Source organism: Lithobates pipiens, unplaced genomic scaffold (assembly GCF_037356315.1).
Source record: "Lithobates pipiens isolate NorthernLeopardFrog02 unplaced genomic scaffold, aLitPip1_a1.2 Scaffold_3, whole genome shotgun sequence".
Lineage (NCBI taxonomy): Eukaryota > Metazoa > Chordata > Amphibia > Anura > Ranidae > Lithobates > Lithobates pipiens.
The window spans coordinates 9469499-9497377 of NW_027507790.1; the positions used below are offsets into that span (position 1 = coordinate 9469499).

Sequence of the window (27879 nt, forward strand, 5' to 3'; positions counted from 1 at the left end):
TGTCACTTTTAATGTATACTATAAGACCGCTCTGAGTTATCATAAAGAAAACTCGTGCTTTGCCCATGTATCTCAAAGCCTGGTGCCCTCCCCCGCTGCACATATTCATTTTTCTTTTATTCTCCCTGAGCTCTGTTCAGCCACCAAAAGCCAAGAGAAATAACATACTTTCGGGAATTCCTCTTCCTCCCATGTGACAGTTTTGGTGTTTGGTGATTGGTTGCTCAGGGGTCATAACTTAAACCTTACACAAGGCGTATTCTTTTCAGTCAAAAAATTGAAGCAATGGAGGAGCAAGAGGAAAGTAAGTATGTGCAGGTAGGGACAATGGCCATTAAAGCAGTATTCAATTCAAAAGCAAACATTTATTATAGTGCAGCTTACTATTTCCTAGATGTGATAACTGGATTCATTTCCTGTTTTTTTTCTCCTGTTTTCATCTGGTGATCCAGCCACTAAGTCTGTTGTTTTACACAATAACAAGCTCTCCAGTAGAATGTATCAGTTACAGAGATGAGACAAACCATTTAAAGTGGTTGTAAACCCTTACAAACCACTTTGACCTACAGGTAAGCCTAGATTAAGGCTTACCTGTAGGTCCAAGAAATATCTCCTAAACCTATACGGTTTGGGAGATATTTGCCCGAAGACAGGCACCGCTGTCTACGGCGCATGCGCCGTAGACAGCAGCGCGCAGGCGCACTGAGCGCGGCTTCGTCAATGACGAAGATGCTGCGCGATGCCGCGTGTGTCGGCTCCCGTGCGCATGCGCGGGAGTGACGTCATCGCTGCTCCGGCGAATCACAGCGCCGGAGCAGCGAGACCCATGGAGACCCACCAAGAAGATGGATGCTCGGAACTACAGGGGACAGCGGTGACTTCGCTGGCTTCTGTGTCAGGTAAGTGACACATAATGGACTACTGTGCGATGCATAATAGTCCATTATGCTTTGCCTTTGCAGGGAATGAAAGAGGAAGTAAACCCATCAGGGTTTACTTCCTCTTTAACACTAGCAGGGGTGTTTACAATGATTAGCTTTTATTTTTTTATGTAAAACCTTTATCACAAAAGAGAAAAACTGCTTATAAAGTACTAGCTGGAGTTTGGTTTCAATATGATAGTGTATCTAACACTCCCCTCCCTCCAGACTGACAATGCTGCCATTTAAACGTGCCCCCAGTGCGTCACTAGGGTTGAGGTCACCCGGTGCAGAAAAAATAGGTGTCACCCCCCCTTCACCAACTATAGTCTCCACTAACCACAGAACCCCCTCCCACAGTATACATCCCCTCCCTCAGTATAGACCTCCCCCCTCAGTACAGACCCCCCCTTCCTCAGTATAGATTCTGCTCACTAAAAACAGACCCCCCCCTTCCTCAGTATAAACCCCCCACACACAAAGTACAGACCCCCCCTTCATCATTATAGACCTCCTCCCTCAGTACAGACCCCCCTCTCCCAGTATAGACCTCCCCCTCAGTGCAGACTTTCCCATCAGTATAGACACCCCCTTTTAGTGCTGACCCCCCCATAAGTATAAGATCCCCCCTTAGTGCAGACCCCCCATCAGTATAGACACCCCTTTAGTGCAGACCCCCCATCAGTATAGAATCCCCCCTCTTAGCCCTTGTACACATGGTCGGAGAATCCGTCGGAATGTGTCCTATCGGACCGCGTCGTCGGATAATCCGACTGTGTGTGGTATGCATCGGACTGATTCCGTCGGAATATCCGTCGGACCCAATTTTCCAACATGTTGGAAATATTTCCCAACCAACTGGGCCGATCGGACGTAATCCGATCATGTGTAGAGAATTTTGATCGGACCAAGTGCCACGCATGCTCAGATCAAATTCCTACATCAAAGCTATTGGCTACTAGCCTGAATATAGTCCCATCGTAACTAAATTACGTCATCACGTTCTGAAAGATCGGATTTTTCGCCAACTTTGTCCGACCGCGTGTATGCAACAGTTTCGGACAAGATCCGACGGACAAAATCCGACGGATTTGGTTGTGGAAATCTCCGACCGTGTGTACAGGGGCTTAGTGCAGACCCCACCATCAGTTTAGACACCCCTCCCAAAGCACCCACCCCCCTCCGCACACGTCCATCTACTTATAATAGAGTTTACAGACCTCAGAACAGTGTGGACGGACATTTACACACAGCGGGGTGTGTCCCTCGGGCTCTTCCCCCTCCTGTGTGGATATAAACAGAGGAGGAGGCGGCTTCATTCAGCTCCACCAAGGGACACAGCGAGGGGCGCAGATCATCAGGGCAGCGGGTGGTGTTAGCGGTGCCGCTAGCCACGGGTGTCACCCCTGTGGCTGGTGTCACCCGGGTGCCCCTGTGCTCATTTATCCAGAGTGTAGGCATTCCAATAGAGGGGTGTTACTGGTATGATCACCAGGTGAAAACAGAGGGGAAAAAGCCTAAGAAAAGAAAACTGATGCAGCAACATCATCTAATGATTGGTAAACTACAATATAATACATTTTCGGTTTTGGGTTGTATACCATTTCCCAAAACAGTTACATTCAAGACATGCCTTGTGCCTAGTTGCTTGTGCTCCTAAAGTGGTTGTAAAGAAACTCACTTTAAAAGGGCATCAAGGTAAAAAAAACTCCTGTACAGCAGGAATGCCCCCACCCCCATACTTAGTGAGCAACGGCTAACCTGGCTCTGCCCCTCCTCACTGGGCAGATAGTAGCCGGAGCCATTAGCTGTGGTGAGATGGCCGAGTCAATCTCTATCTCAATAGATGAACTCACTGAAGTGGAGGAGCCAGGAGCATCAGCGGGAGGGGGGGGGGGGGGGGGGACATGAGAAGAGGAGGATCAGGGCTGCTCTGTACAAAACCACTGCAAAGAGCAGGTAAGAATTATAGGTTGGTTATTTTAATTTAAAAAACAGGATTAGAATTAAGCCAAAAACAGGAAATCCATACTTCTCTTTTAAAGCAGAACTAAACCTATCAGTTTAACAGTTTCCCAAAACAGTTACATCCAAGGCATGCCATGAATGATAATTGTCACAGTTGCTTGTGCTCTTGACTGAACTGTAAAGCCATAAAGTCATCATCATAACTGATCACATGTGCAGCACCATGGCAACTGTAGAGAAAACCGAGGCTGAGATAACAACTTCCTAGGCTGTAAAGAATAGGAGGGTTTAGTTTCCCTGGAAATTGCTTTGCCCTGCATAGGTAAAGCTCAGGTTTAATTCAAGTGCTATCTGTCTAACATGTTTGCCAGTCCTGAGAGATTACATGGGGGAGGGCATAGGGTGCGCTATCATGTCTGATCAGCAGGTAGGGGTGAGTGGATAACCATCATATACTACATATTTGTCCTGCAAAAACGGGAGTTTGCTGTACCTGGATATGCAGCGTCTCCTGTGTTACTGAGTGGCAGGACAGTTACCATTTTTTCGGCAGGTAAAACAATCCACATACAAATACATACCATCTCTGTTTGGCTGGTGTTCTGCTTTAAATTTATGAAACACCGTTGAATCAACACAAGGCACAAATTAGCAAAAAAAAAAAAACAAACATACTAATTTCTTCTTGGATGGAGTGTGTTAGGGGTGGCCTTCTGCAAATGGATGTTTACCTTTGCAGTGCCCATGGAAATTTGTTCTTGTGCTGCAAACAGCAATGCTTTCCAAAATTCTGCATAAAACATATCATCTCCAATGGGGAATCCTCGAACAGAAAAACTTGCAGAGTCATGAAAAAGAAATGACCAGAGGATCTGGATCTTCACACCGGGACTACAGAGGTAAACATAGATTTACACACATCTGCTCATATCACATCATATTTAAATAGTAGGGATGGTGAATGGAGATCTAAGGTAAACATCGAAATAAACAATGGAAATACATGTATGTGTATTATTTTGCCTGCCGATAGATTTATACTTCTGTATGGTTTGTTCAATGGTTTATACACACATCTCTGCATATTGCACTTTCAAACATAAAAACTCTTATTTATGCAATTTCTTGTGTCACCTTTCCATCTGCAGCCTACTCAGTAGGCAATAAATGAACACCATCACCTCATCCCGTTGGCAGGGAGATGATCGAGCAAGCACATTCGTTGAACCAAAATTTTGTAAGGTGATTTTCATGCCTATGCAGAGTAGTAAAGGTGTTGCAAGAATTTACAAGTGTGACTGAACCAAATTAAAAAGCCTTTAACAATGAAAACAGTTCATTTGTACTATATATACTTCAGCCCTGTATATACTGTAGATTTGTCTGGACCTAATGCAAACCTGTGGATGGGGAGGGTCTAAAATGTAGGTGACTGTCCTCTTAAGCCTTCTGGGACTCCCTCAAATCTAGGTATCTAGGCCACGTAGTAATACAATTACTGAGCAAACTCTTTGGTTCCTGGCCCTATCTCCTCCGGCCACATTTACTATTTACCGCTAAGCCCTTGTACACACAGTCGGACATTCCGATGGACAATGTCCGATGGGACTGTGTTGTCGGATAATCCGACAGTGTGTGGGCTCCATTGGACTGTTTCTGTTGGAGTATCCGACGGACCAAGTTTTCCAGCTGGGCTATAAAATTTTCCGACAACATGATCCGATCGGACTTTGTCCGATTGTGTGTACAGAATTCCGATCGGACAAAGTGCTATGCATGCTCAGATCAAATTCCTAGACCAAAGCTATTGGCTACTAGCCTGAACGTAGTCCCGTCGTAACGAAATAACGTCATCACGTTACGTACAATCGGATTTTCCGACAACTTTGTCCGACTGTGTGTATGCAACACCAGTTTCGGACAGATTTTGTTGTTGGAATGTCCGACTGTGTGTACAAGGGCTTACACTTTTGGGCACCCCCAACAACCATAATAAGGCATATAGGTAGGATGGGGCCTGCACCAGATACCACATAATTAATAGTTGTATTACAGAGCACCCTGAGCTTTGGGGGTCCCTGGATGAAGCAGGGGCTTCATGTGGGTACCTGAAGGTTCCTACTATCTACAGTAAGAGCAGCCCCGATCCTCCTCTTCTCAGGTCCAATGCTAGTGCTCCTGGCTCCTCCCTCCTGCCAGGTGCCCCCACAGCAAGCAGCTTGCTGTGGGGGCACCCAGTCAGGTGCAGACCCAAGCCTAGACCAAGAGGGGGCTCAGATAAGTATTAGGGGGGCTGGGGGGGCTGATGCATACATGTGCCTTTACAACCACTTTAACAGCGGACAGTGCAGTTTGGAGTCAGTCTGTTAGCTAGGAGGAGAAGGGAGAGAGGGGGAGGAAGGAGGCAAAGTAGGGGAGACTCAACTAGTCCCTGCATGCCAGGGTGGCGCCACAGGATGGTGCAAGAAAAAGGAGCCACCTTAAAACAGGAAACCTGGAGCAGTGGTCAAGGCACCAGCTTAAAACTGAAACATAGACAAGGTTTACAAGATAAGGAAGCTGCACACTCAGTAAGTGATTAAATCACTTGAAGAAACTTACTCTTCAAAAATATTGCTCTTGTGGCTGGTGATAACTGAGGTTTTTATCAGGACAGCAGAAAAAGAGACATGGAGATAAAATACCAATTCATGAGATAAAATACCGATTCATGAATAGCGGTTTCCATTGGTTAATTGGCCATTTCAAGCAAACAGTATTCCACACTAATGTAGTGTTTATGTATGTGGATTGTATATTGAAATGAAAAAGTTACTATGAGATGAAATAATGACCACAGCTTAAAAAAACTCATTACACTATATGGGGATGTTTCCTAAGTTGCTCTAAAGCCTCGTACACATGATGCGATTGTTGGCAGGGGAATGTCTGTTGTCAGACTGTTGTCCTAAAATCTTACCATTAGTACGCTCCTTTTGACAATTGTTGTCCAATTTTCGGCCAACAAATGTTGGATGACAGGCTAGTACATTTTTGGCAGACACGGTTTGACGTAAGATTTTCGTATCGTCAGTACACAAATCCATCACACAAATGTTGAAAGTACAAACACGCATGCTCGGAATCAATGCTCACCAAACACAAAATTAGCAGAGAGCTAATTAGAGCCAATTAGAGCTGAAAGTTCTCCTAGTACTTCACTAGGTTCGGGTTTGTGGCACAACAATTGTGTATCGTTAGTATGCAAGACAAGATCCTGGCACATGCCCTTTGGACAAAAATCAGATGCTCGGTTGGCCAACAATCGTACCCGTGTGTACGAGGCTAAATTCTGCATTCCTGTGCGATTCGCATGCGGTTCAGGGTGGTGCGCTTTGAGCCTATTCATTTTGAATGGACTGAATCTCACTGGACCGCAGCAAAAATTGTGTATACACTACTTTAAAAAATACAACGCAACCAGATCACAGGGTACTTCTGTACCATGCGATCTGGTGCTGGCACTGAACAAGCGCCGTTAACATCTCTCTCATCTGTATTCCTTGCTCTGCCCTGTGATGTTTTTATGCTGTCTTTTTCATATGGATCAATAAAATATTGGCGTCCTGCGGAGTGTGCGGCCACCTACTTAATTTCATGCAGGCAAAACGCACTGAGTGAAATGCGTTTGCATTTGGGGTGTTATTAACTTAACATTGACACCCGCTGCAGATCACAACTGCAGTGCATTTTGAACTTTACATTTTTCCTCTAGCGAAATACCGCATACCAGGCACATTTCCCACACCGCGTTCTGGTGTGAACTGGCCCTAAGACAGTAAGACTAAACACCACTGGTTCAAAACAACATAGATTTATATCTCTGGAAGAATACATTTAAAGTGGAATTCCAGTGTAACGCTAATTAAGATGGAAACTGAAAATTTTACCCCATAATTTTTTTTTAATTTTGTCTTTCACCAAATAATTATTAGATTTATTTTTAGAACAATGTAACTTTTACACCCATAATCCAGATTCCAGGTATGCCAGACCATTTCAATAGAAGCCTATGTACAAGAAATTAAAACATTTCTTGGCCTGACTCTAAATATGGAAATCACCAAAACAAAATGCAATCATATTGGTCCACACATCCAATTCTTCATGTCCAGGGTACAATATGAAATCATAATGAGATTTTTCATTTTAGTGACAAGTCTCTGGCTGGCTGGATAAGCGGGTGAAAATAAAAGAAAGAAAAAGAAAACTATGTGAGCAGAGACTATCTATGCTTTGTACAAGTCCTACTAGAGACATAACTAGAACCTTCAGGACCCCAGAAATCATAAAGAACTCCCTGATTCCCAGCTGGGTTCGTTCCCTCCGACCCGGTGGCAGAACGACAGGGCTCGGTCGCAAGATTGACCCTTGCAATCCTGGTAGTTCTGCCAGTCTTTTATTTTTATTTTTTTACCACTTTACCATTTTTTACCATTTATTTAGTTTTTTACAATGTTATTTTTTATCATTTATTTTTACAATTTCTTAGGAGCCCTGTTTGAAGAGAAGTTGTGTCCTCAATCTCCTTACCCGGTCTCAAAGGTGAAACATCTGTTTAGACCCCTGATATTTCACCAAAACCTCCAATGGAGCTCCTAAAAAAATTGTGAAATGATAATATATAACATGATATTGTAAAAAAAATGATCAAAATTGATCGGTAAAAAATAAACAAAATAAAAAAAATAAAACTACTGACACCAGTGGCGGAAATACCAGGGTAACAACCTGCGACCGGGCCCTAGCATTCCGCCACCAGGCTTGAAGGGAAGGCCCCGGGTATTGGTCAGAGGCACCCTTCTTTTCTTTTTTTCTTTTTGCACCTGGCCCTGAAGGCTCTAGGTACACTTCTGGTTCAAACAATAAAAAAAATATTGTATTCCCATACATAGGCCGAGAAGCAGAATAGCAGGATGCATTTATGGGGTTTAATTCTAAGTTTGCCCATGCTGCGTGTGAGAACTTTTTTGCAAAAATGTTTTGTATTATTTACTTAACATAAAAAAAAACGAAATAAAAAACAAAAACAAAAAAAAAACAGTGGTTAATAAATACCTCTAATACAAAAACACAATGAGGTGGAGCCTAGAGTGAGAATGAATAGGTAAACTGTAGTAGGGTGGCATCAGTATTCTCAGAAGAACAGGGCTCTCCCAAAAAAGAACAGCATTTTTTTGATAATGTATAATAAAATGATAAAAGAAGAAACACAGTTGCATATGACTGGAAACAATGTATTAAGTGCAATAACAACTACACAGTTTCCACTCATGCAACTGTGTTTCTTCTTTTTTAATACACTACTAGTAAGAGTCGTTCTCTGTTTAGACCTGTATTTTACTGCTAAAAAAAAAAAAAAAAAAAAAAAAAATGATTGGGGTACAGTATTCACTTAAAGCCATATTAAACCCAAAAGCAAACATTTATTATATTGCAGTTTACCAATTCTTAGATGTGATGGCTGCATTTGTTTTCTTGTTTAGGCTTTGTTACTATTTCACCTGATGATGGAGGCGACAAGCTTCACGTGATGCGGGTTGCCGTGACTGCAGTGCGATTTATCACGCAACAGTCGTGGCAGAACCGCACCATGATTTTAGGTGCCATTTAAAGAGGTGGCAAACCTCGGGGGGGGGGGGGGGGGGTTCGAACCCTGCAAGACAAAGGCATAATGAGCTAATATGCATCGCATAATGAGCTAGTATGCATTGCATCTAAATCTGCTAGTACATCTAACATTCCCCTCTTCCAAGAGAGAGTGCTACTGTCCAAAGGTGTCTCTGTGCTCCTTCATCCAGAGTGAGGGCAGTTCAATACAGGAGATGTGTTGCTAGCCAGATCACCAGATGAAAACAGAGGAAAAAAGCCCAAAAAAAAAAAAAAAACTACTGCAGCCACCACATCAACTGATTGGTAAGCTACAATCTATTACATTTTTAGTTTTGAGTTTAATACCGCTTTAACGTGGAATTAAACCCAGAACAAAAAAGTAATATAAAGCAGCTTACCAATCATTAGATGTGGTAGCTGCATTTGTTTTCTTTACTTTGGCTTGTTTCGCTCTGTTTTCATCTTGTGATCTGGCCAGTAGCACACCTCCTGTATTTAGAATGCTCCTAGTCTGGATGAAGGAGCAACAGAGACACCCTTGACAGGTGCATTGCCTCTCTTGGAGGAGGGGAGTGTTAGATGTACTAGCAGATTTTGATACAGTAAACAAATTAAAGCCAAACTCCAGATAACACTTTTTAAGCAGTTACAGCAACAGTTTTGTTCCTTTTGGGATAAATGTTTTACATAAATATACAAAGCTGACCACTCTAAGCACCCCTGTCAGTGTTAAATGGCTTGTCTCAACTCTCTAACTCAGGGGACTCAAACTGGTGGCCCTTCAGTTGTTGCAAAACTACAAGTCCCATCATGCCTCTGCCTGTGGGAGTCATGCTTGTAACTGTCAGCCTTGCAATGCTTCATGGGACTTGTAGTTCCTCAACAGCTGGAGGGCCGCCAGTTTGAGACTCCTTCTCTAACTGCTGCATCTGCAGGACAGCTGGCTTATCAGTCAAATGCTCCCTCATTTTTGTCTCACATGCTCCCCTTTTCACGTGCTCCCCTTCCCAGTAATAGAGGCAATGCTGTCTAGAAAGCAGTGGGCAGAATTAGGTGTGGCTCATAGGCGTGCGCAAGGGGTGTGCCAGGTGTGCCTGGGCAAACCCCAAACGCTATGTGCAGTGCAAACTCCCCCCTACTTCCCGGGATCCCCCTGCCCAGTGCTGCTGGCTTCCCTCTTTTTCTGGAGGAATAGGGATTGTCACTATGTAATTTACCGGCCCCTTCCTTTTTTCTAAATGAACACAGTGAATACACTCATTCAATGTGTTCATTCATAACTGAAGCATAGTAAACTGTGTTATGCTTCAGTTTGTGAATGCACAGGAAGCTGCTCAGCACAGAGCACTTCCCATTCATTCACTCTCCAGGCCTGTGTGTTTGAGCTTTGGGATGCACATCCTAATGCAATAGGCCGCGCACACCAATGGTGTGGCTAGATGCTCAATGACAAGCTGCAGGCTTGGTTATCAGCAGTGATAATGCCACAACCCTCTGCAACATCTTCTCATTCTAGTGTAGTGCAACACAGGCCTATATAGTGACAACTCAGCACTGAATTCGGGAGCAGTGTAGCATTGTTGCCCCACCATCACAGGAAGCTGCATTAGGTATACATCACTTGCAGGCTCAGCAGGTATTTGTAGGACTTTGCAGGAGGACTAAGAAGAAAACTAAGTGCTGCAGCATTTTTAATGGGAAGCCTTAGTTCCAATCTGAACCTTTAAAACGACAATGATAAAGGAAATATCTTATAAAAAGATGTGCCAGTCTGAAGGTTGATGAACAGTATGAATGAGGATCGGGGATTGTCAACAAGCTGAACCAGATCACATCTTTTATAAAATGACCTAAAATGGTTGGATGCTAACTCAGACTTTAATTAACATACCCTCACCATAGGCAGTATGGACAAACATTAACCACTTGACCTCTGGAAAATTGACCCCCCTTTATGACCAGGCCATTTTTTGCGATACAGCACATTAACTGACAACGCGGTCATGTGGCACTGTACCCAAATACAATTTTGGCCTTTTTTCCCTACAAATAGAGCTTTCTTTTGGTGGTATTTGATCACCTCTGAGTTTTATATTTTTTGCACTATAAACAACAACAAAAAAAGATTGCCAATTTTGAAAAAGAAACTAACAATATTTTTTTCTTTCTGCTATAAAACGTATCCAAAAAAAAATTTTTTAATCTAAAATTCTTCATAAATTTAGGCCAATATGTATTCTGCTACATGTTTTTATTTTATTTTTTTCATAATTTTTATTGTTTTCTAGATAGTTTGTACAAACAAGAGGTTATCAAACAGCATGTATCAAATAACACTTATATTGGAAGAATGGTAAATACAGTATGTGCGGTTCATCTGATAATAATAATTTGTGCTCTTAACGTAATAGTAATTGTTAAGCATGGATGAACAGTTGAACCATTTTACAGTTTAACATTTTAACAATTCTAGATTCCTTGTCAAAAACCCATGCGATTCCAATAAGCGTATATTGATTGGTTTGTGCAAAAGTTATAGTGTCTACAAACTATGGGATATTTTTATTAATTCATTTTTTTCTACTAATAATGGCAGCGATCAGCAAGACTGCGATATTGCGGCAGACATTTGGACACTAACTGACACTTTTTGGGGACCAGTGACACTAATACAGCGATCAGTGCTACAAATAGGCACTGTCACTGTACTAATGACACTGGCTGGGAAGGGATTAATATCTAGGGCAATCAAAGGGTTAAATGTGTGTCTGACCAGTGTTTTTCTAAAATGTGGGAAGTGCTTTTACTAGGGGAAGACATGGATCCATGTCGTTGTTTTGCAAAGACAAAGGATCCATGCCTTCCCTCCTGTCAGAACAGTGATCTGCCTTGTTTACATTGGTGGACATCGAGTCTACGGTACCCGTTGCTGGGCTCCCGCTGTGTGTGAAGTAGTTAATAAAGGGATTTTTGGTTGAAAGGAGTTAAGCATTTGGTTATGTAACCAACAATGGAGTTCTTTTTTTTTTTTATGAGTAAATGTATTTCAGTCTTTCTATTAGCCTTTATTAATCCATTCATGCATGGCTGTTAACATAGCTTTAAATGAATTATTAAGTGTAGGTTACAGAGGATGCAGGCCTCATAATAATACTGCCTTTGGGACCTATCATATAGAGCTTCTTCATTGCTGTATATAGGATGTAATTTATACAATGCAGACCAACTATTTTAACCACTTGAACTCTGGAAGATTTATCCTCTTCATGACCAGGCCACTTTTTGTGATACAGCACTGCGTTATTTTAACTGACAATTGCAATGTTGTACCCAAATAAAATGTTGACATTTTTTCCCCCACAAATAGAGCTTTTTGGTGGTAGTTTATCACCTCTGTGTTTTTTTATTTGTTGCGCTATAAGCAAAAAAATATATATATATTTTTTTTTTACTTTCTGCTATAAAACTTACCGAATAAAAAAAAAAAATCTAATTTCTTCATCAATTTAGGCCAATATGTATTCTGTTACATTGTTTTATCAAAAGTAAGTCCTAATTGATTCATTGGTTTAAACTAACATTATAGTATCTACAAACAATGATACGTATTTATGGAATTTTTTATTATTTTTATAGTAGTTATGGCGGTGATCAGAGACTCATAGTGTAACTGCAATATTGAGACAGAGAATCAGACACTAATTGACGCTTTTGACACTTTGCGGGAACAAGTGACACAAATACAGTGATCAATGCTAAAAATATGCACTGGCTGGGAAGGGGTTAAACATCTAGGGTAAGCAAAGTGTTAATTGTGTGCCTAGCCAGTGTTTGTGTTTACTATGTGTGCTGCTTTTATTAGTGGAAGAGATAGATTTGAGTCCTTGCTGTGAAAATACAGAATCCATCCCTCCCCCCATCAGAATGGAAATCTGCCTTGTTTAGACAGGCAGAGCGCCTTTCTGAATCTCTGCCCAACGATTGGTGGGTGCCGGCAGACATTAGGTGGCCGGCACCCACAGATCGGCTTCTGCTGTAAATATTCACAGCACAAGCGGTGTGCCCCCTGCAGGCAGAAGTGCGGGATCACATATATACAGTATTGCACAAAAGTATCAAACATTTTTGTAAATATTTTACAAAGCACAGCCCAACACAGCTTGCCTCACTCAGGATGATCACGATAAGGGAACACAGAAAGAAGGCTCATTGCATAGTATGTAAAAACAGGGGGTTTATTTAAACTAAAATATGCATTAACAAGAGATAAATATAATAGGCAGTAGAGAGAGGATGATCCAGCATGGAGATCGCCAACAAATCTGGATGCTCATCATGTCACAGCTCCCGTCTCCTTACTCCATGCTGGATCATCATCTCTCTACTGCCTCATATTATCTCTTTTCATTTGGATTGTTACACTTTATTATCACTGGGAATGGTGGATAGAACATCCAGTTGGTGGAATACCAATGGAAAAATTATGATGCACAAATTTTGGACTTGTTTATTGAACTCTTAATTTATCACTAGTTGATTCACTGTGTTTGTTATAATTTTTTGATAAGAGTTTTCTTTGGTTTTATGAGATGCAGGCTTTTATATTTTCAAGTTTTTTTTCCCATTATCTTCTTGTATCTAAGGAGTGGTAAAAGTGCAGCAGTCTACACTTATAATTAACTCGAGATTTTCACACATATTTCTACACAGCCATTCATGTCTAAACCACTGGCAACAATTGCGTACACCCCTAAGTGAAAATGTCCAAATTGGGCCCAATTAGCCATTTTCCATCGCTGGTGTCATGGGACTGGTTAGTGTTACAAGGTCTCAGGTGTGAATGGGGAGCAGGTGTGTTAAATTTGGTGTTAAGGCTCTCACTCTCTCATACTGGTCACTGGAAGTTCAGCATAGCACCTCATGGCAAAGAACTCTCTGAGGATCTGAAAAAAAGAAGTGTTGCTCTACATAAACATGTCCTAGGCCCTAGGGTATAAGAAGATTGCCAAGACCCTGAAACTGAGCTGCAGCACGGTGGCCAAGACCATACAGTGGTTTAACAGAACAGGCCTCGCCATGGTCGACCAAAGAAGTAGAGTGCATGTGCTCAGCATCATATCCAGAGGTTGTCTTTGGGAAATAGACGCATGAGTGCTGCCAGCATTGCTGCAGAGGTTGAAGGGGTGGGGGGGGTCAGCCTGTCAGTGCTCAGACCATATGCCGCACACTGCATCAAATTGGTCTGCATGGCTGTTGTCCCAGAAGGAAGCCTCTTCTAAAGATGATGCACAAGAAAGCCTGCAAACAGTTTGCTGAAGACAAGCAGACTAAGGGCATGGATTACTGGAACCATGTCCTGTGGTCTGATGAGACCAAGATAAACTTATCTGGTTTAGATGATGTTAACCGTGTGTGGCAGCAACCAGGTGAGGAGTACAAAGACAAGTGTGTCTTGCCTACAGTCAAGCATGGTGGTGGGAGAGTCATGGTCTGGGGCTGCATAAGTGCTGCCGGCACTGAGGGGCTACAGTTCATTGAGGGAACCATGAATGCCAACATGTACTGTGACATACTGAAGCAGAGCATGATCCCCCCCCCTTTCGGAGACTGGGCCGCAGGGCAGTAGTCCAACATGATAATGACCCCAAACATATCTCCAAGATGACCACTCCCTTGTTAAATAAGCTGAGGGTAAAGGTGATGGATTGGCCAAGCATGTCTCCAGACCTAAACCCTATTGAGCATCTGTGGGGCATTCTCAAACGGAAGGTGGAGGAGCGCAAGGTCTCTAACACCCACCAGCTCTGTGATGTCATCATGGAGGAGTGAAAGAGGACTCCAGTGGCAAACTGTGAAGCTCTGGTGAACTCCATGTCCAAGAGGGTTAAGGCAGTGCTGGAAAAGAGTGGTGGCCACACAAAATATTGACCCTTTGGGCCCAATTTGGACATTTTCACTTAGGGGTGTACTCACTTTTGTTGCCAGCGGTTTAGACATTAATGGCTGTGTGTTGAGTTATTTTGAGGGGACAGAAAATGTACACTGTTATACAAGCCGTACACTCACTACTTTACATTGTAGCAAAGTGTAATTTCTTCAGTGTTGTCACATGAAAAGATATAATAAAATATTTACAAAAATGTGAGGGGTGTACTCACTTTTGTGAGATACTGTATATGTGATCAGGCACACAGCTGTAGCAGTAAAACTACCGTACTATAGGGAGGTCAACAAATGGTTAACTGCACCAATATTAAATTATTATGCCATGTAATATAGGCTTTTACCTTATAAGAAATCTCAATGTCCTCACCATTTCATGATTAATGTATTAGATAGAATTCAGAGAAAGCTTCAGAAAAATTTATGAGTGAAAAACAATACAAGTGAAAATATATAAAAGATCCTTTCTTGCAAAATAGCAGGTTGCATTTTGAGTGACATTTTCTTATGTTCTTAATATACACCTAGTTTGGGTTTCCTATTCACAAAGTGTGTGCATACCCTTGATAAATAGATAAAATAAAAGCAGAAAATATGGTAAGCCTCTGGCTTTCTGCAGTTTGTAAACACATTTTATGCATCTCTTTCAGCAGGCGCATTAAAGTTTTGTTCCTGTTTTCTGCTACGTTGGCTGGATTGGTATTCCGAGTTTATTAATAATAATAAAAAAAAAAAAAAAAAAAAAAAGCCAAGCTGTTCTGTTTGGATATAATATAGTGTCCTACACATTAAAAGACGGCTATTGCAATGCAGATTTTGTGCAAATAAATGACTTGCAAAGGTACAATTACCGTGTATTTCCTATTCAAAGTATTACATAGAGCCCGGATCATATGTCTGGACCACAATAATCCAAGTGTGTCTTTTTTACAATATGAAATATACCTGATTGTACTTGCATAGACAAGGTTATGTAAGTATTTAATATAATGTACTGGGGCCATGGGGTGATGGAGCTCAGTAAGGGCCGGTTCACACTGCGACGCGAGGCGAGGCGACACGGCTCGCCTCGCCTCGCTCCCGCAAGTCGCCCCCATTCAGTACTATGGAACCGTTCTGAGAGGAGCGACTCGAGTCGCTCCGACTCAGAAAAAAGGTTCCTGTACTACTTCGGGGCGACTTCGGGGGCGACTTGCATTGACTTCTATGCAGAAGTCCTCTGCAAGTCGCCGCTGAGCTCCCCGCAAGTCGCGGCGAGGTAAGTCGGAGACGCCTCGCCGCGGCTCGCTGTGTGAACCGGCCCTAACACATTGCGGCTGTAATTTTATAACTAAAGCAGAACTTCCGGTAGATATAAAATACACAAATTAATGTAGCTCTGTATTTATCAATACATTTATATTTTAATGCAAACCATGTAAGTAGCTGCATTTGACCTGGTATGAGCCTCTTGTAGTCCACTGTACAGCAGAGCTCAGGCAAACAGAGCCAGAAGCTTCACAAATAACCAGTTGCTTGTGCTGTAGTGCTCATGTGCTAAAAGGGATCATGCTGATAGAAAGAGAGAGCAGAGTGAAAGAGAGATGAGCTCATCAGCTTGCTGCTCCTCTTTTCTATGCCCAGTCATAGGCTGGGGGGGGGGGGGTTTGCAAACAAGACCATAGTTGCCAACTGTCCCAATCTGTCTGGTATACTCACGGATTTTAAAAACCAGTTCCGACCTTCTCCCGGGCTCTGTCCCGGAAATCAAGGCCGGTCACGGGCATAACATTCCAAGCTCAGATTCTCTCACTCACTGCAGTGCTGCCGGGTGGGGTCATGGACACAGAACCATGCTGGGCACAGATCCCTCGCCCCTTGGGTGGTTATGGGAACTCAGACTGCAGAGAGCAGAATGGAGCGGTAAGTCTGTGAGACAGTGTGAGGGCCCCCTGTCTGCAGGAAGTCAGCATCGTTGTCCAGAATGTACAGCCAGCAAGGATCTGCTAGCAATAAAAGGGTTAATGATTAACCCTTTTATTGCTAGCAGATCTTTGCTGTCCGTACATTCTTGGCAACTATGCAATAGGCTATAAAGGTCCCTGTGGTGGCTAGAGATATAATTAATAATCATGTCTCTAGCCATCACAGAGCTCTTACTAACCTATTACAGGCATACCCCCCTTTTAAGTACACAATGGGGTTAATTTACTAAAGATGGAAAGTGCAATACCAGGCTCACTTCTGCATAGACACCAATGAGCTTCAAGGTTTATTACCTAAGCTTAATTGAACAGTCTGGGGTTAGAAGCTCATTGGTTTCTATGCAGATGGGAGCCTGATTTTCACTTTCCAGCTTTAGTAAATAAACCCCATTGTGTACTTAAAAGTGGGGTATGCCTGTACATAGTTGCCAAGAATGTACAGTCAGCAAGGATGATCTGCTAGAAAATAATGGGTTATTCATGTCTTTAGCCACCACAGAGATCTTACTAGCCCATTGCATAGTTGCCAAGAATGTGCAGCCAGCAAGGATGATCTACTAGCAAATAAAGGGTTAAGGATCTGCTAGACCTTGCCGGGAAAAAGACTCCCACTTCCACGCATATGCGCGGGAATGACATATCACGGCTTCGGCCACTCACAGTGCTGGAGCCGCGATACCCGGAAGACACGCCGAGGCAACATGTCAGCTCCCTCGGCGTGGATCTGGCGAGATAACGGCGCCTCGTTCTAAGGTGAGTATTTCAGAATGAGCTAGTATGCGCTGCATACTAGCTCATTATGCCTTTGCCTTGCAGGTTTTTTTTTTTTTTTTTAAAAGGTGCTGGTTTACTCCCACTTTAATACTGATAAGATCATAAGAGTGCAATGCATAATATTTTTTTTATTACTATCTTTTAATAAATTGTTTCAAAAAGTACAGATTTTCAGTACAACTGAAAACAATGTCACGTATAAAAACAAAATAAGTACAAACGATGAAGTGCATATGGTACAAAAGCACATTAATTAGCAAAGTATGCAGTAGAAGTTATTTACTAAAACTGGTGCAGCTCTGCATAGAAACCAATGAGCTTTCAGGTTTTACTGCCAAAGCTTAATTGAACAGGCAGAAGTTAGAAGCTAATTGGCTATCGTGCACAGCTGCACCAAATTCTGTGTGCAACCGTTTTAGTAAATTCCCCCCAGTATCTCAATTGGCAGTCAATGCATACTATTTAAAAGATTCAGGAATCAAAATAAGAGTAATAACAAAAAATGAGTGTATATAGTTTTACATGTGCATATCGTATATTGTAATTGAGTACTTGATGTTATCCCAGAACTGGAGAGCCCTGGCCTGGCTGTGCCAGCCTGTTCTAATGTCCCCAGCTCTTCAGATCTTCTCATCAGAGCAAGGAGGAAGAATGGGGAGGTGGCGTATGTGTTTCATTGTACATTCAGTGCATCACACCTGCCTAATATAATATAAAATAATATATAATACTATAGATTTACAATACTTATTCTCTGATTTAATTTTGTATTCACTACGTTTGTAAGTCAAATCCAACAATGAGCATGCAATCATGTCAGTGTGTTTATTGGAAGGGAATGCAGTACACCGTGTATGGCACTGTAATACAATACAGCGAGCTATACCGCAAAGGCCTTGTGGAGACACTTCTCCTGCCCAGGGACTCTTTAAACAGATTGGCCTTCAGGGACAGATTCCACTCATATACAGCGCATACTTCCCAAAAGGATTATTAATTATCTGTTTGTTGTTGTGACCGCAGACCTGCAGACTCTGAGGAGAGATGTCATTTGTGCCCGGAGATGGGGAAATGTGCAGCATCCATATGCCTGCCAGCTATCTATCTATCTATCTATCTATCTATCTATCTATCTATCTATCTATCTATCTCTCTAATATATATCTATCATAGTTATCTATTTATTAGAATCACATCATCTGTTTATCTAATCTATCTATTATAATTTAATTATCTATCTATTGATTATAATTGAATTATCTATTATGATCGATTTATCTATCCAGCTATCTATATACTTATTTATTATAATTTATCTATCTATCTATCTATCTATCTATCTATCTATCTATCTATCTATCTATCTATCTATCTATCTATCTATCTATCTATCTATCTATCTATCTATCTATCTAAATCTATCAATCTAACATATACAAATGTATCTTTCTATCTATAATCAAATTGATCTATCTTACCTATTGATCTATCAATCTAACATATACTAATTTATCTATCTATCTGTCTATCATTTTTTTTTCTTAACTTATCAGTTCCCACCACTCCTAAAGCTGCTTTCACACTGGTCAATTTTTCTTCCATATTTGCGTTAAAAAAAAGCAGAAGAAAAATGCATAACCATTTAATGTTATAGAACTCTTAGCTGAACTGAATGTATTCTCTCTTGAGAAGAGGAGATTAACCCCCCTGGCGGTGTTCCCGAGTCTGGCTCGGGGTGGAGATTTTATACCAAAAGCGGTAACCCCAAGCCAAACTCAGGACCGCATCTCTGAATCCAGGGAGAGATTACTTACCTTGTCCCCTGGAACCAGCGATGTCCCCCCGCTGTACGAACGGCTCGTCCTCCGCTCGATTCATCACGGAGCCGATCTCCGTTCCCTGCGAGCGTTGCGACGCACGGGGACGGAGAACGGCGCCAAATTCAAAAGGTGAAATGCACACATTACATACAGTATAATGTAATCTTACAGATTACATTCCTGTATGTAATTATTTCACATCCCCTTTGTCCCTAGTGTTCTGCCCAGTATCCTGCATGCAGTTTTATAATATAAAAACTGTTCTTTATGCCTGGAAATTGGAGATTGTCCATAGCAACCAAAACTGTCCCTTTACATCAAAAATGATTTTAGACCAGCTAGAAAACAGCGATATAAATTAGAATCACTCGCAGAATTGAGGGATAGTGATTTGGGGGGAGATCCGTCATCAAATACTGAAAAGTAATGACAGTGACAATTCTGCAACTGAGCAAATTTCAGTGTTTTTGATTTGATTACATTATTGAATAATTTTTATTATTGTTATATTATTATTTGGTATAATTATTTATAGTTATTTATTATATTATAATTCATGATTTCATTTTTCAAACTTTATTATACCCGGGATGTTTGCTAGACTCTGGTTTGGACAGATTTAAGTGAGTTATTCCTAAGAATTACAGGACTACAATATAAAACGCCAAATTTCCATGCAAAATAATTGTACCGCTTTCAGCACCGACAATCTTAAATAATCATACTGCCAGGAAGGTTAAGGGGGGGGGGGGGATATAATCAACATGTATAAATACATAAGGGGTCCATATAGTGAACATGGTGTTGAGTTATTCACTTTAGCCCATGTTTACATTGGGTTGATTTGACATGTCAAATTGCATGCCAAAATCGGCGGCTATTGCCGGCAATGGCACGGTCCGAATCGGTGCAACGCCGGCTTTGCGGCATCACACTGATTCCCAAAAGTTACATAGTTACATAGTTACATAGTTACATAGTTAGTCAGGTTGAAAAAAGACACAAGTCCATCCAGTTCAACCTTAAAAACAAATAAATAAAATAAAAAATAATCGTACAATCCAAATACCCAATTTTATGCCCACAATTGATCCAGAGGAAGGCGAAAAAAAAACCCCCAGCAGAGCATGCTCCAATTTGCTACAGCAGGGGAAAAAAATTCCTTCCTGATCCCCCAAGAGGCGATCGGATTTTCCCTGGATCAACTTTACCTATGTTAGTACCCAGCTATATTATGTACATTCAGGAAAGTATCCAGGCCTTTCTTAAAGCAATCTACTGAGCTGGCCAGAACCACCTCTGGCGGGAGTCTATTCCACATTTTCACAGCTCTAACTGTGAAGAAACCTTTCCGTACTTGAAGATGAAATCTCTTTTCCTCTAGACGTAAAGAGTGCCCCCCTGTCCTCTGGGTTGACCGTACAGAGAACAACTCAACACCAAGTTCACTATATGGACCCCTAATATATTTGAACATGTTGATCATATCCCCCCTTATTCTCCTCTTCTCAAGAGTGAATAAATTCAGTTCCTCTAATCTTTCCTCATAGCTGAGTTCCTTCATGCCTCTTATCAGTTTGGTTGCCCTTCTCTGCACTTTCTCCAGTTCCCCGATATCCTTTTTAAGAACTGGTGCCCAAAACTGAACTGCATATTACAGGTGAGGTCTTACTAATGATTTGAACAGGGGCAAAATGATATCTCTCTCTCTGGAGTCCATACCTCTCTTAATACAAGAAAGGACTTTGCTCGCTTTGGAAACAGCAGCTTGGCATTGCATGCTATTATTGAGCTTATGATCTACCAAAACCCCCAGATCCTTCTCCACTATGGATCCCCCCAGTTGTACTCCCCCTAGTATGTATGATGCATGCATATTCTTAGCCCCCAAGTGCATAACTTTACATTTATCAACATTAAACCTCATCTGCCACATAGTCGCCCAATTAGACAGAGCATTGAGGCCGGCTTGTAAATTGGAGACATCCTGTAAGGACGTTATTCCACTGCATATCTTGGTGTCATCTGCAAAGACAGAAATGTTACCTTTGATCCCAGACCCAATATCATTTATAAAGATGTTAAAAAGTAAGGGTCCCAGCACTGAACCTTGGGGTACACCACTGATAACCTTAGACCATTCAGAGTAAGAATCATTAACCACTACTCTCTAAATTCTGTCTTTTAGCCAATTTTCTATCCATTTACAAACTGATATTTCCAAACCTGTAGACTTTACCTTACATGTGAGCCTTGTGTGGGGAACTGTATCGAACGCTTTTGCAAAATCCAAGTATACCACGTCCACCGCCACCCCTCTGTCCAAGGTTTTACTTACCTCCTCATAAAAAGAAATCAGATTTGTCTGACAACTTCTGTCTTTCATGAATCCATGTTGTCTGTTGCTTAAAGTGTTTTTGTTCAGCAAGAACTCGTCGATGTGGTCTTTTATTAAACGCTCCAGTATCTTCCCAGCTATAGAAGTTAAGCTAACAGGTCTATAGTTACTTGGTAAAGACTTTGATCCCTTTTTAAATATAGGCACCACGTTCGCCCTGCGCCAATCCAGTGGGACTATTCCCATCATTAATGAGTCCCTAAAAATTAGATACAATGGCTCTGAAATTACAGAGCTCAATTCTTTTAGGATCCGTGGGTGGATGCCATCAGGGCCAGGTGCTTTATCCACCTTTATTCTGTCTAAATATTTCTGGACCATATTACTTTTGAGCCATTGTGGATCATTTGGGGCTGTGTCACTATCACCCCCATTATGGACATGAGCTCCCCCATGCTCTTTTGTGTACACAGAGCTGAAGAAAGTATTTAATAAATTAGCCTTCTCTTTGTCCCCAATCACCAACTCTAGATTATTTTGTAAAGGGCCTCAAAAAAAGTGGTTCCTGTACTACTTTTCGGGGGAGATCTTGAATAGACATCTGTGCATGAACCCGCACAGATGTCTGTCAAATTACCCCCCGAAGTCGTACTGCATTGCCGGTTTGAAATTTCTAATTTGATTTCAAACCTGCATCAGTGTGAACCTAGGCTGAAAGTCATCAGAGGACAAGGGGGCATTTTTTTACATCTGAAAGAAAAGAGATTTCATCTCCAAATATGGAAAGGCTTCTTCACAGTAAGAGCTGTGAAAATGTGGAATAGACTCCCTCCAGAGGTAGTTCGGGACAGGTCAGTAGATTGTTTTAAGAAAGACCTGTATTCTTTCGTAGATATACATAATATACCTGGATACTAATATTTTATAGGTAAAATTGATCCAGGGAATATTCAATTTGCCTCTTGGGAGATCAGGAAGGGATTTTTTCCCCTGCTGGAGCAAATTGGATCATTCTTTATTGGATTTTTTGCCTTCCTCTGGACTAACTGTGGGTATTGGAATGGGTATATATTTTTTTCTTCTATTGGTTGAACTAGATGGACTTGTGTCTTTTTTTCAACCAGACTAACTGGTCAGTTGCACTTCCATTGTGTTTTACAAAGTCCTGCTTGCTGCATTTTTGGTGCTGTAAAAGAAAAACACCAAAAATGCACTTCCCCATTGAAATGAATGGAAACCGCTTTAAAAACGCACATGCAGTTGTGTTTTGGTGCCTTTTTTGAGTCCTTTTTTTCACAGCTGCAAAACGCACCGGGAACACAGCAAAAATGTAGTAAAAATGCATATGAGTTTTTATCACAGTTTTGCACTGAAGCAGTGTGAAAGTAGCCTAAATCCAGCAGTAAATACAATATATTAGCAGGAGAGCTGTCAAAACATGACGTGTGTAGTAGGGTTTGATTCACCTAAAAACTAAACAAAAATGTGAATATGTGCCAGGGGGATGTGCAATACACAAACAGTACATTGGCAGCTACTCAAGCTTAAATATTTTGAGTTTTAGGATAAAAAAGAACTGAACCACTGCTAAAGACTAATGGGTTATAATAACCCGACCTATTTAGGTTTAGAATGTTACAATACTTGTATTTGATCTACTTAACTAATAAAGATTTATTTACTTGTATTTGATCTACTTAACTAATAAAGATTTATTTACTATAAAATGCACATGATACACACAGCTGGGAATGTGATTCCTCAGGAAGTAATGATAAGATCCTTGTACATACTCAGTCCTTATCACATCTACTATTCAGGTGTCAGGTCACCTCCACAAAGGTGAATAGAAGACTGGATGTTAACCCACTCCTGCCACTTATTCCAGCCATACACACAGCTTTTGATCGTAAATCTAATATTAAACGTTTCCATGGAAACTGAGAAAAAAAAAAGAAGTATTTATAGTAGGTTTTACTTCCTCTTTTTTTGCCTGCATTGCATAGTAGCCCATTATGTGTCACATACCTTAAAACCGAAGCCTGCAATGTCTCCATTGTCCCCACTATCAGGGAGCATCCATCTTCACCCCTCTTCCTTCCGGGGCCGGGGTCGGGGTCTGTGACTGGCCGGAGTCACGTGACATCACTCCCGCACAGGAATCCGCCAGTCACGGCATGACCCCTATTAGAAACGGCACAGTGTATCCTTTCTAAAGTGCGCATGCGCCGTAGTCATTGGCGCTTGGCTTTTTCGTAAATATCTCCTAAACCGTGGAGGTTTAGGAGATATTTCAAGCATGTACAGGTAATCCTTAATCTAGGTTTACCTGTAGGTAAAATTGGTTGTACAAGGTATGCAACCACTTTAAGGAAGATTGTTCAGTCAGCCTGCAAGTTATTTGACGAGTTTATAACCTTCTCTGGTTATTTAATGATGCAGGAGGACTATTGCACAATAGTAAAAAAACCTGTGTAATGCAATACATTTTACTCATGTGTGCTGGGATGTACACTCTATAATGGTGGCAGATTTCTTGTCTGATCGCTTTACATGGTTTCAGAGCTGATTTGTTAGACTGAACAGTGTTAAGCCTAATATTCATGGGCAGATTGTCGGACGGCATCGGCCGGTTCAATAGAAATTGGCTAACATTCGCCCGTGTGTAATGCAGTTAGAGGGGCATGACCAAAAAAAGTTTTGCCGATCGGCAATGGCTGAGAGTGCTGAGTGCTCTCGGGGGGGGGGGGGGGCTGCCCCCCTGCCACAACACACAATAGATCAGCAGGGAAGATTGCTGTACTAACGTCAGATAGTTAGTACAGCAGTTCCAACCTGAGCTGTCAGTTTTTTTTCATTCAGCCCTGCTGGCTTGAAAAAAAAAAAAAAAAATACTAGTGTGTACTAAGCTTTAGTGTCTACTGCCTTGTAATTTTGTAGATCCAGACAAGAGAAAAACCTGATGGGAGATCAGGCCCTGACCTCTTCCCCTGTACCTCACCCATACATGCATTATTGGCTAAATTACAATAATAGTATGGGAATGCAAAATATGTATTGAAATGCTGGAAAGCTTTGGGTGGGTGTTGCTTTGTAGGAATGGCGGTTCTGGAGAAGGTTGGAGGACTCTGCAGCAGACTTGGTAACCCTGTAGGGGATGAGGCTTTCGGAAGGGTTTGGGATCTTTCCAGGAAGCTTGTTTTCCTGGGCACTGTAGGAGACTGCTAGAAGGCACTGTGGGAGGCTGGGGTGTACTGTGGCACACTGTTGGAGGATGGGTGCGCTGGGGGGGGGGGGTGGGGACTGAAAGCTCTGCAGCAGGCTGGAAGTGGGTTAGGGGTTCTCAGAGGAGCTGACAACACTGTAGTGAGTTGTGGGGCACTGCGGGCAATTATGGGAGGTTGGGAGCACCATGGAAGGTGGGTGGCACTGTGTTAGGTTAGAAGGACTGCAGCTGGCTGAAGCCTGGTGGTTAAGAACTACTGTTTTAAACATAATTTTCTGACAGGAATCCCATTTATAATATACAAAGGACTGGCACAACCAACTGCCAAGCATTAAAGTGTATGTCAGAGTTAAGTTAAAAAGTATATGCAGTACATTGCCTTGGAAAAGTATTCCTACCCCTTGACATTTTCCACATTTTGTCAAGTTACAACCAAAAACATAAATGGATTTTATGTGATGGACCAACACAAAGTGGCACATAATTGTGAAGTGGAAGGAAAATCATAAATGGTTTTCACATTTTTTTACAAATAAATATGTGAAAAGTGTGCCATGCATTTGTATTCAGCCCCCCTGAGTCAATACTTTGTAGAACCACCTTTTGCTGCAATTACAGCTGCAAGTCTTTTTGGGTATGTCTCTACCAGCTTTGCACATCTAGAGTTACATTTTTGCCCATTCTTCTTTGCAAAATAGCTCAAGCTCTGTCAGATTGGATGCAGAGCATCTGTACAGCAATTTTGGAGTCTTGCCACAAATTCTCAATTACGTTGTCTGGACTTTGACTGGGGCATTCTAACACATAAATATGCTTTGATCTAAACCATTCCATTGTAGCTCTGGCTGTATGTTTAGAGTTGTTGTCCTGCTGGAAGGCGAACCTCCGCCTCAGTCTCAACTCTTTTGCAGACTCCAACAGGTTTTGTTCTCAGCTTGCCCTGTATTTGGCTCCATCCATCTTCCCATATACTCTGACCAGCTTCCCTGCCCCTGCTGAAGAAAATGATGGTGTGTTTAGGGTGATGTGCAGTGTTAGTTTTCCGCCACACATAGCGTTTTGCTTTTAGGCCAAAAGTTCAATGTTGGTCCCATCTGACCAGAGCACCTTTTTTCACATGTTTGCTGTGTCCCCCACATGGCTTCTGGCAAACTGCAAATGGGACTTCTTATGGCTTTCTTTCAACAATGGCTTTCTTCTTGCCAATCTTCCATAATGCCAGATTTGAGGAGTGCATGACTAATGCCGTGTAACATGACCGGACTTTCCAGCAGACTAGGTCCGACGGTCTTCCCAACGGACTTTCGCCGGACTTGCGACGGACTTTTCTAACAAACGGACTTGGCCACACACAATCACACCAAAGTCCAACAGATTTGAACGTGATGACGTATGACTGGACTAGAATAAGAAAGTTCATAGCCAGTAGCCAATAGCTGCCCTAGCGTTGGTTTTCGTCCGTCGGACTAGCATACAGACAAACTGATTTTTCGACCGGACTCGAATCTGTCGGAAAGATTTGAAACATGTTCTAAATCTAAAGTCTGTCTGATTTTTAGACAGCAAAGGTCTGATGAAGCCCACACACGTTCTAATTGTCCGGTGGGTTAATTCCGTCGGACCTTTGCTGTCGAAAAGTCTGGTCGTGCACATGGCATAATAGTTGTCTTGTGGACAGATTCTCCCACCTGAGCTGTGGAACTCTGCAGCTCCTCCAGAGTTACCATGGACGTCTTGGCTGCTTCTCTGATTAATGATCTCCTTGCCCAGCCTGTCCGTTTAGGTGGACGGCCAGGTCTTGGTAGGCTTGCAGTTGTGCCATAATCTTTCCAATTTCGGATGATGGATTGAACAGTGCTCCATGAGATGTTCAAAGCTTAAGATATTTTTATATAACCTAACCATGCTTTAAACTTCTCCACAACTTTATCCCTGACCTGTCTGGTGTGTTCTTTGGCCTTCATGATGCTGTTTGCTCACTGAGGTTCTCTAACAAACCTCCTGAGAGCTTCACAGAACAGCTGTATCTATACTGAGATAAAATTGCACACAGGTGACTCTATTTACTAATTAGGTGACTTCTGAAGGCAATTGGTTGCACTAGATTTTAGTTAGGGGTAGCAGAGTAAAGGGGGTTGAATACAAATGCAAGCCACAATTTTCAGATATTTATTTGTAAAAAAAAATGTGAAAACCATTGATCATTTTCCTTCCACTTAACAATTATGTGCCACTTTGTGTTGGTCTATCTTATAAAATCCCAATAAAATACATTTACTCTTTTGGTGGTAACATGACAAAATGTGGAAAATTTTTAAGGGGTATGAATTATTTTTCAAGGCACTGTACATCACTACAACGCAACACGCTACTTTTTTGCCGAAAGTAAAAGAGAAACCCCTGTTTGATCTGTTGAAGTGTTCTGTAGTTCAGAAAAACAGAATGGGGAAGGGCTGGCAACTCACTGGTTTTCTGGTAGACCAACATGCTTGCCGACAAACCTCATTATACTGTGGCAGGTTGGCACGGCTGCGAAAATCGCCATAGCTGTACATCGGCCACTTTAAGAGGGAAGCGGCGGCGGCCGCCGCAATATCCATCAGCAATATCCATCAGCCTCCCAGGATGGCTCCACAGAGCCAGAATGGGGATCTGTCAATGTAAATAAACAGATCCCTGTTCTGACAGGGGAGTAGAGGGAGATCGTCTGTTCCTAGTGATCAGGAACAGCAATCTCTTTCCTCCTCCAGTCAGTACACTCCTCCCACAGTTAGAAACACCTCCCTAGGGAACACTTAACCCCTTGATTGTCCCCTAGTGTTAACCCCTTCCCTGCCAGTGCCATTTATACAGCGATCAGTGGCTATTTTTAGTACTGATCACTGTATAAATGTCACTGGTCCCAAAAAAGTGTTGTGTCCAATCTGTCCACCGCAATGTCGCAGTCCCGCTATAAAAATCGCTGATCACCGCCATTACTAGTAAAAAAAATGTATTAACATTGTATGCCATAAACATATCCCATATTTTGTAGATGCTATAAATTTTGTGCAAACCAATCAATATACGCTTATTACATTTTTTTGTTTGTTTTTTTACATGTTGGCCTAAACTGATGAATTATTATTATTATTATTATTTTTTTAAGTTTGGGATATTTATTATAGCAAAAAGTAAAACAATATTGTTTTTTTTCAAAATTGTCGGCTTTTTTTGTTTATTGCACAAAAAATAAAAAACGCAGAGGTGATCAAATACCATTAAAAGAAAGCTT

The 27879-nt window shown here is 41.8% G+C and overlaps 1 protein-coding gene across 2 annotated transcripts in view; it reads left to right on the forward strand.

Moving 5' to 3' along the window:
• Positions 1-27879, forward strand: part of DTX1 (deltex E3 ubiquitin ligase 1) — a 128167-nt gene that overhangs the window by 2484 nt on the left and 97804 nt on the right. The gene's annotated exons all lie outside the window — the stretch shown is intronic.